We start from the raw sequence: 6,933 nt of genomic DNA, 5'->3' as shown, positions 1-6,933 counted from the left end.
TTGCCCATAACTTATTTAAAAATACACGATAGTGGGCCGAGGATTTAGCTCAGTGGTTTCGGCGCCTGCTGAGCAAGCGCAAGGGCCCGATTTCGATCCCCAGTACAAAAAAAAAAAACAATAGTTGTCATTTTAGAGATGTTTGTGGTTATATAAATACTGTAACACAATGGTATCTGGGAATAGTGTAGCCATAAGACATCTTTAAATTGAATTAGGAAGTGAGGTACACTTAGATTTGCTTGGGATCAAAGTGTCTTCATCTCAGCTCATAGGTTGCTGTGAAATGTAAGAACTAGGCAGAGTTCTAGCACACAAAAGAGGCTCTGATTTTATTTTATTTCTAATTCTACATTTAATTTCTATTATTTTATTTCTAATACTGGCTCTGATTTTCTTTTTATGTTTTCATAGCAATATGACTCTTTTATATTTTGTACAATGAGGACTAAAAACAAGGCTTTGGCAAAAAAAAAAAAAAAAAAAGTCTGTCTCTCTTCAGGCCTTACCATCACAGAGAACTATAAAGCAACTTGCTATAAAAAATCTTTACATGTTTTAGTCAAATGAGGTATGAGCCCAAGTGTTGACCAGTAAATCAATAGTTAATAACCTTAAAGTATCACATTTTAAGAGGTAACAATTTCAGAGAAGCCATAAGAACCTGAAATAATTTAACAAGTTAATATATACACACATATATTTTTTATCAGTTATAACATAGCCATACAAAGCATTTACTAGAAATATAATTCACACATGCAAACATTTTACCTTCTGTCCCTTTTATATCCCATTTTAGACAGATATGATGGAATCCAGAAAAATAATATGGATGCATTAGTTCTAAAAACTACTTATTTTATAAATGAAATAGATCCAGTCTTCTATACCTTCTCTCAACTTCTAAATAATTAGGCTTACTAAATTGTATTCTTAGAATCAACTTAAATAAATCTTTGCTCAATTTGGATGAAATGTACATTTTCAATGGTTGATAGTCTAGGTAGAAAAAGTATAAAATGACTCGTAAGTCAAAACATTTCACACAAAAGAAATGGTTTTAATAAAACCTAGACAATATCAAAAGGAAATGCACTGAATTTAAAAACTTCTGAAACACACATTTTTGGGAGGGACCATTATATAAAATATCTAAAAGTTCAAAATATTGAAAAACAAGTTTATGTAGACAAAGCTAAGGGGTAAATAACTATCAAATGTATTAAAATCATGTTAAGCCAAATAAGATGTTAACTAAACTATATAATTTAGAAATAAAGTTTAAGTGCATTTTCTTTGTATAATTTAATTGACTACTACATATAAAAAACTGGTAATTAATTAAAATGCAATTAAATATAGATTTGCAAGCTTTTTGGCCATTATGTAAATATTAAAATGTTAACTGAATTGCCAATTGAAAAATAAAAGCTTACATATATACTAAAAAAGCATAAATGGTCAAAGATGCACTATAAAATTGTGTGGAAAAAATTTGTATCAAATAAAGATCTTTCAGGCATTTGCATTCAGAAATATTTTATAAATAAGCATGTAGTCTTATTAAAAAAAAAAGCATATTTTCCCCAGACTGCATCTATTAGTTGAGAATTGTATCATATATTAGGGATGCATTTAAGTGGACTATTTTATGGGGAAAGTCATCAACTTTAAAAAATATGAGTCCACCTTTTTTATTCACAACTTCAAAAACGAGGAATTTAAAGATTCAAGTGAGGCACAAATGTGGCCCTATCAAAACACTCTACCATTCAATATGACCAACATACATAACACAACAAAGAGCAAACCCCACACTGTGACAATTCTATACAAAGGAGGCCCTGTCAAAATAGTCTTTCACTAGACAAACACAAGATAAAACAAAAAAAGGAACCCTGAATTTTGATAACTCTACACAAATTGTGGGATTTCCTCTTCAAGGTCTTCAAATTGTTGCATTCGTTTTAGCTTTGGCCTCTGGCACATTGGAGTCACATCAGGGAAGTCATGTTCCTCAGTTTCCTTTAGGCTGACTATTCAGCTGTGCAGGACAAGGTGATGTGTCAGCTGAGACCGGAAGTGATTTTGTCACCTGCCCCTGGGCAGTATGAGCTGAGCCAGGAGGCATTGCTGCTGTGGGAGAAACCTGTTTCTCCTCACTCCCTCTGATGCTGCTGGTGGGAGTGTGCGGCTTATAAAATATGGTGTGTGGCTTATAAAACGTGGTCCACTGCACTGGTGTTTTCAACAGCAAAGTCACTTCGACGTGAAGCCCAACCGCTGAAGAGCGTTCGTGCTCTTGTTGGTACCTTCTGTTTGTTGACTTGAAACAACAGAACACAGGACCAGAGCAGGAAGAATGGGACAGTCATTCCTGGGTATAAACTAGCCCTAAAATGAATTTAGAAATATGCAATAGACGAGCCTTTACTGTAGACTGCTTTACAGCTCTGGGAAAGAAATCACAGGAGAAGAGTGACCCGAGCAGCCACTGGTGATGCACACAGGAGCTGGTGCACAACGCGGTTGGTTCTGAGGGCCTGGATACTCTTGTGTATGAGACACTAATAAAGAACAAATTCCCACTGAAAATGAAAAAAAACAAAAAAACCCCAACCCCCCCCCCAAAAACGTGGTCCAGTGCTGGGGCTACAGTGTTCTGGGTCCTCTGACATGAGCAAGAGGGTAGGAATCTGAGGACCGTCTCTCTGACACCTCTTTTGCTGACCTGAGTGGCTCTGTATAAGGCTTACTGAGCTGGGTGGCACTACTAGAATCGTCTCCACTGATCCTGACTGGCACTCCTTTTTCCTGGAGAGTATTGGGCACTATTATTGTACTCTTGGCAGTTAAGTTGTTTGGTTCATATTGTTTGGCCCAAGTTTTTTGTAGACTTTGCTGGTCAACGCCATTAAATTTGGAACAAACGGTAGGGGGAATATCTTTTCTGTTAAATTCTTCAACAGTAGGATTCTTGCAAAACTTGCTTGAATTTACATTTCCCATATTTTTCCATTTCTCTCAGTAGGAGGGCTTGTATGAAGTAGTCTATCTAGAGGCAAACTTACGGGTCTAATCTTGGTCCTTGGAGTATGCCTCCACACACTATTCGTTACCCTATCAGATTTCACAGTAAGTGGTTTAGAGGTTTTACAAACATCCTCCATCTTTTGGGATGCTGATTCAAGCTCTGGGTCAATGAGACATGCATCACATTTTCCCAGTGCATTTGGCTTGTGTTCTGATTCTTCAGATGATCGAGTTGGTTGAAAAGTGTTGCTTTCACTATGGATATCTTCCTTTGAAGAAAAAAATAGTGACTTCATGCAATGTTCTGAATCTCTTTCTTCTGGTGATAACAGAGGTTTCAGAAGAGAGCCTTGATCAACCAGAGATGCAACAACACCTGTACTGCATGTAACATCTTGTGGCTGCAAAATCTTCTGTGAGTAAGTAATGAGAAACGCTATCAATTGCGCCTGATTTGAATATTCAGCAAGGGAGGAGATAGTTACAGGAGCAGTTGTGGGCCTTGGCCTAATTAGACTTGGTCCAAATATCACTCCGAAGTTTTTGGCATTCATCTTGTTTTCTTCTGCATGATCTACTACCCGCTTAAGATGTAGTATGAGGTAGTGAAGACTGTTAAAATTTGATGCTGGCAATTGTCTTAGGAGGTCCTTGCTTTTTAGAAGAATTCGGTTTATTTCTATACAGGTATTTGCATATTTTTTGTCCTCAGTACTATCTTTTTATATCTCTTGTTCTTCATTTACATGTTGGATCTCTTTTGTCAGGTCTATAAATTCCTTACACAATTGGAATAAAATAAATGGTTCTGGGAGTTGTCGAAGGTATAACTTTAAAATGCCACAGATGTCATGTGAACTAAATTCTCACATGTCTACCAAGTGCATTCCATTTTCCAAAGCTTGACACAGTTTTTCAATTTTTAACTTGCTTCCACAAACACGATAAATTCCCTGTAAAGACAACGCTCTATTTTCAATCTCTGAGGCACATATTTTGAGTATAAAAGGAATGCCATCTGCTTCCTTTTTTGCAACTTGTATGAATTTTGCTCCAAATATATGCATTTTCCCTGGAAGTTTCTGATGACCACAAATGATTTTTAAATTTTCCAAACACTTTTTATGACAAACAAGGAAACACTCTTCACATTCAACACCTTGGAATACTACAATGCCTTCACAATCCCTGCATTTTGTGAGTGATCTTAATTTGCAAAACTTGTGAGTGACAGCTGCCTTTGACATCAATGTTTTCTTAAACATTCCAAGAGAACTGGGTCCAGCTTCTGAAGGGGAAGGTGGCTCTCTTTCATCTAGATCATCTGCAGAAGACATAGTTCCACTGGATGGAGTTCGTGGAAGTTTTCGATGAAAGGCTCCTGGACTTATAGATTCTGAATCCAGAGATCTAGATTCGCTGCTTCCTCCAGTACCCTCAGAATCACTGACCACCCCAAATGTCCATGATCTTATGAAAGAAGGACCTGATGTGTCTGCACTGTTAGAGCATCTGTCCTCTTCAATTTTATTACAACTGTCAGAAAGGCATACAACATCCTCCAAAGAGTCAGGTCTGTATGCAGATGTTAATTGTTTATTTACATTCCCATCAACTTTTTCTTCAGTTGAATTTGTAGCTTTGACAAATTCACTGTATGCCTGTCCTGGATCATACAGTTTGGCATTATCACATAGAGACTGTAAACTGCAAGAGAGGCAACCTGCTGATGCTGCATCTGGAAGACGTTAACTGTTACAGCTTGAAGGGTAAGATCACACTGGAAAACAAGTGTACAAAGTTGGGTTCAAATTTCTCTTTTGGTATTTTCTAGATCATTTCGCCTTTCTTCAACATTTGTTACACAAACTTTGTAGAGTTCATTTGCTTCTTCCACTTTTTGAAGAGCCTCCTCTTCTAATCTTCATTTTTTTTCTAGTTGCTTGTTGAGATTTTTTACTAATCCACTACTGCAACACATATGCTCCTCTTCTGCATGAAACATGGAAGATTTTGCCTTTTCATATTCATCTTGATGTTGCATGCATAACAATTTTGCCTTTTTAAGAGCAGTTTCTGTTTCAAGCATTTTACTTTGCTCTTGTTTCCAAAGTTCTTTGATTTCTTTCCTTTGTTTTTCCATTTCATTTTTTCTCCCAAGTAGAGGCTGAATAAATTTGTTGGCTTGCAGAGCTGCAATTGTTTGTTGTATAAATTGACTGCTCTCTATGTCATTAAGAAGAGCACTGGTAAATAGAGACTGCAGTGGCATAAACTCTTGTAGTCCAATGTTAGCTCTACTTGCCTCTGCCAACTTCACATTATTTCTAGTGGACTCCAATTCCAAGTTAAGCTTTTTTTCAATCCATGACACTGTGTTCTTGGTATATTCTGACCATGTTTTAGCATATGACAAAGGCAGTTTTACAGAGTCAGCGTTCTTTAACAACAAATTGTCTAGTTCGATAGGAGAAAATTTTCCTTTTTCATTGGATGAGTCCACTGAGTCCACAGAAATGTTTTCAAAAGACTTATCCTGAGAAACAGGTGGTTGGAATGATGAATCATTGCTTAAATCGCCCATAAAAAGGTTTGTAAGGATATTTCCAAAGGTAAATGCCAAATTTTCAGTGGAAGAAGACACTTCTCGGAATAGATCGTTTTTGTTTTCTTCATTAATTTCTGTAAAGTCCACAGCTTTCACTTTTGCAGTCAGTACTTCTGCAGCATTTTGTAGATCAACAGAATTGAGGTTCTGATGCTTATTCATTACAGACTTTAAAATATGGAGAAGTTCCTCTAGACTTACAGGAACGATTTCTTTAAAACAATCTGAAAGAACAGCTTCTTTCAAAAAGATTAACATTTGGGCGAACCTCCTGATACCATTCACCAATTCCGTGATGTAATCTGGGTCAAAAATGGAGTTGGGACTCACAGACTCGAGAAGTTGTAACATCAGAAGTTGTAACATCAGTAGAGAGCTGGTCTGATGCCCCAACACGTTTTTTCTTTGTCTTTTTCTGTTTGTTAGCAATCATCCTCTCATTTAATAGTCAGAAAAACTGAAATCCTCAGCTTCTGAATGTCGGACTGAAATTTTAGAAAACGTCTCCAAAGGAGATCCCACAGGGACAGACGGACACGAAGGCAGGGGAAGGAAGCCAAGGTCAGGGTAGAGGCACCTTCGAAGACGGTGGGTGAGACGCGGCTGCCGAACGCTCCCGAGTCGCGGTAACTAAGGACGCTGCGCTAGAGCCTCTCTCGCGGCCCCTCGTCCAGCTCACGCCCTCTGCGAGGTCTGGACGCGCGACCCGTCCCTACCCGTCGCCCCGCCCCTCGCGGGCCTCCAAGCGGGCCGCCAGCCTCCCGGACGGAGACTCAGCAGCGGCCGGCGCGCGGGCGACCCCAACCCCAAGCCCGGCCGGGTAGAGGGCCGCCGTCCCACACTCACCGGGGCGCTCCATCCCGCGTCCCGGACGGGAGCGCTTAGGGCCATAGCCCCCTTCCCCCAGGCAAGGCAGAGCCGCAGCCCCTGCTAAGGCTAAGGGCGCCACCCCGCTGGCCCCCACCCTGGCGCCCCGCCAGTCAGCCCACTGTTAATGTTGACACTGTTTCTATAGGTGAATTTTTCTCATATAGTTTCATAAGGTTTCATAATTACCATTAATACATTTTCATTTTAATGAAAAAATCTTGCATTTCATTAATACATTTAATAAATAATTAGAATTATTGATTACACTATTAAAATTATCAAAACTTATGGGTATTAATTATAAATCTAATACTGAATTTCTAATTTCAGAGAATAAACATAAATGCAGTCACTGAAATCTGAAAAAATAAGATAAATCCCTGCAAAAAATGTGCTACCTTGAAGGCAACTCAAGATTT

The 6,933-nt window shown here is 38.6% G+C and overlaps 1 pseudogene; it reads right to left on the bottom strand.

Moving 5' to 3' along the window:
• Window positions 1-2,183: 2,183 nt before the first annotated feature.
• On the bottom strand, window positions 2,184-6,444 carry LOC110346132 (rho GTPase-activating protein 29 pseudogene; annotated as a pseudogene).
• Window positions 6,445-6,933: the final 489 nt, after the last annotated feature.

The sequence above is a fragment of the Heterocephalus glaber genome, unplaced genomic scaffold (genome assembly GCF_053883595.1).
Source record: "Heterocephalus glaber isolate CG9 unplaced genomic scaffold, H.glaber_assembly_v1.0 deba00001457, whole genome shotgun sequence".
NCBI lineage: Eukaryota > Metazoa > Chordata > Mammalia > Rodentia > Bathyergidae > Heterocephalus > Heterocephalus glaber.
Note: the sequence above shows the minus strand (reverse complement) of the source record. Positions and strands in the feature narration are given on the sequence as shown.